Raw genomic sequence first — 3,389 nt, 5'->3', positions numbered from 1 at the left:
AGGCCTTAACTTTCCCCTTAAGCATTAATTTCTAAAATCAAGAAATTCAGAGAATATGCCAGGAAAGACTTTGCAAGCAGAGAGGCCCTTAACAGCGTCCCTTCAATCTCAGCATCCCATCCTACACTCTAGAAAAACATCGGAGTCCTAGTTCAACCAGAAAAGGCAAGGGAAAGAAAGAGTAAGAGAAGACATTAAAATTTTTGATGGCTTCCCCTGTGCACCAGCTACAGGGTTGGATGCTTTCCATATGTAATCAAAATTAAGCTCATGGCAACTCCATGATATGGGCATTATTGTACCCATTCTGCTGATGAAGATACTGAGGCTCAGGGCATTTACTTAAGTTGCCACAGTAACAGATTCAATATTAAGACTAACATTTGATCCCAACTCTAGCTAACTCCATTGCATCAAGCCACCTCTCAAAAAATTAAATTTTAAAATTTAAGACACTGAAACATTGAAAACCCTGCACTCCACCTTTAAAATAAATGTGAATAGTTATAGGTCTGTCCTTTCAAAAGTCTAGTTATAGTGGTCATTTCTTCTATATCATCAGCTTCTCAACCAACTCCAAGCAGAAATGAAGAAAATGAGTTTAACTGGAACTGCTTCTTGGAACATTTCTCATGATCCTCATGTAGGTGGTATCTGAATTTGCCATGTAATTTGAAAATGAGATTTTTAAAAGCAATTAAAGGAAAACATCTGAAGAGCACCGTTAGCCCAGGGGGAAAAAAATGCTCCAACTGCTGAAAAGCATTTGCAACTAATTTCCTATCGGTTGAGGCAAAGAAGAGTAATTCTATTGATACCAGATTGGTTAATTAGAGTGATATGTCAAATTCTGGTTGACAAATAACATCACAACTCAAATCTCTGTTCACTTTAATGGGATTTGATCTACATCAACTTTTTCAAAGCATGAAAGTGGAGAAAAGTAGATTTTGCTGGGAGGGTTTTCCTATGTTTGTTTGGGCTTTTCCAATAGTTCTATCTATACGTATTGCCAAAGGAAAGGCACTTTGAATCAAAAAGTGACAGGGGGGAATAAAGGACTCTTGAAATCAAATCACCTCTAAGATGTTTTTTCACTACCCTGTGTTACCAAAATTCATTTACAAACTAACATTAAAAGAATGTCAAAAACATAAAAACAGCATCAAAAATCACAGTGCATCTGCAATTTGTTTCATCTCTGCTTCAATCCCAATTGCGCATTTTGGACTAACTGTCGTTGGAGGGCCGCCTTGAAGATTTTGCAATCAGAAGGCCCTTCTGAAATAGAAAATCTCTTTTTTATCCTAAGGTCTTTCTTGAAACCAAAAAAAAATTATATTTTGGAAGTGCTGAAATTAAAGTTCACCTTTGTGTCCTTATGTACTTAAAATTTGAGAGATGAGGAGATAGAAGAATAGAATTTGATGAGGAACGGAACTTTCTCTAAGATGTGAAGGTTTGGGTTCAGTACACAAATAGAATGAGTAATTTCATTTAACGTAAGAAGAAAACAAAAATCCCTTTGTGCCAAATAAGTAAATGATGTATCTATTCCAGAACTTTCACTGTTCTTTACCCTTTAGATCTGAAGCTGCAATTCAAACCAGTGTTTTAAAATACTCAGGGTCTTTATTCTCCTTCAGTTTCTTCCATTAGCAGGGAAATACAGTCTTCTTTCATGTTGTGTAGCTGATAACAGAAACTGGCTAGCAGAAGAATGCCTCACCGAATTCACAGTCAGCGGCTTTGCAGAGCTGAATTGTACAGAAATAAATGCAACCACTTATTGTCTCACTGAATTATGGATTTTAGAAAACTGTTTAATAAGGAAGAAAACACTTAAGACAGCTTCTATTGAATTTTGCACACACAGAAAACTAACATGAACCAGGAACTGATAACAAATTTTGTTAGAAAAGTTAAATTGTAATTTCATGATAGTTTAGAAACTTAGATATCTTTACAAGGACAAGTCCCATAATTACCTACCCATGCGTTAGCAATCTTGGAAGTGTAATTATATTTTTAAGCGGTCAAATCTTTCTTTACCTGCAACTTTAGATTCAAACTTTTCCTACCCTCGTGTCCTTTATTTAGCTTCTGGTCTAAAGAAAATAATAGCCTTCCAAATGTGTGCCACTACCTCTCCTTTAGTTGCTCAATTGTTCAGGAAACTGTGTTGTCATCAGAACGAGATTACAAGTCTCTCAGCTGATGGTAAAACCCTTAAGAATTGTGTCTTAAAATGAACTCTGCCTTGTAACTACCAGGGCACTTGGTACAATCACAGGCACAATGCAGGCCCTTAGAAAATGTTTTTTTAATTGATTTGAACTTATGCTGTAAACCTGACTCACGAGAATGTCTGTGAGTTGACTCTTATGTCTATTTGTTGCTTTTTAGTTGTTCATACTTTTACTTTTTTCTGATAACCCATCAAACATCAGCCACCCTGGATGATTGGAATGAACCTGAGACAAATGATTGGAATAGACCCGAGACAACCTCTGTGCTGCAGCAGCTTTCGTCCAGAGAGAAGAAAACAAATAAATAAATTGGCAATATTGTTCAATGGCACCAAATGTGATTGAAGCATTAGAGAGAGGAACCTGTTAACTCAGAGGAGGATTCAGAGCCCCTAGCAGAAGGTGATGTCTGAGCTGAGATTATCGTATAAACTATGAACAGAGAAAGGCAAGGAGATTCCAGTCTGCCAAGGTCAAGACTTCAGAGAAATATCATGTATTGGGGAATTGCAAAACGAATCGGTAAGGCTGGAGGATTGAGTGTACAGTAAGCAAGAGCAAGAGGACATAGCAACTGCAAAACAAGTGGGAACTTTGAGGCTTTTAGACACCTGCTAACTCTTTTGTTGTTGTTGTTGTTGTTGTTGTTGTTACTGGGGTTTGAGCCAAGGAGTGCTTTACTACTGAGTTACATCCCCCGTCCTTTTTATTTCTTAATTTTGAGAAAGGGTCTCACTAAATTGCTTAGGGCCTCACTAAGTTGCTGGCTTTGACCTTGCAATCCTCCTGCATCAGCCTCCCAAGCTGCTGGGATTATTGGCCTGAGCCACCATAGTGGGCTGCTAACTCATTCTTTACAGACAACCTTGCAAGACAAAGGTTTGGATGCTCCTGTGTTCTTTTCTATGGCAAATAATTTGAATTTCTCCTACTCCCCAACACAGGACCATTGCTAGGACAAAGATAAATCAAAGAGGTTATGCTTTCAATTTGGGGAAAATGATTCAGCATCTATTATTTTCAGGGTTAGAGCATATGGACACAAATGCATAATAGACTCCTTTTCCTGCTTCTACTCTTTCTTCCTTTTCCTTCCTTAATCCTAGATTCTGATCTCAAGTATATAATGTCATTCATGAA

This window comes from Urocitellus parryii, chromosome 5, assembly GCF_045843805.1.
Source record: "Urocitellus parryii isolate mUroPar1 chromosome 5, mUroPar1.hap1, whole genome shotgun sequence".
NCBI classification, from domain to species: Eukaryota; Metazoa; Chordata; class Mammalia; order Rodentia; family Sciuridae; genus Urocitellus; species Urocitellus parryii.
The sequence above is the reverse complement of the archived record's forward strand: the minus strand, read 5'-3'. Positions refer to the sequence as shown.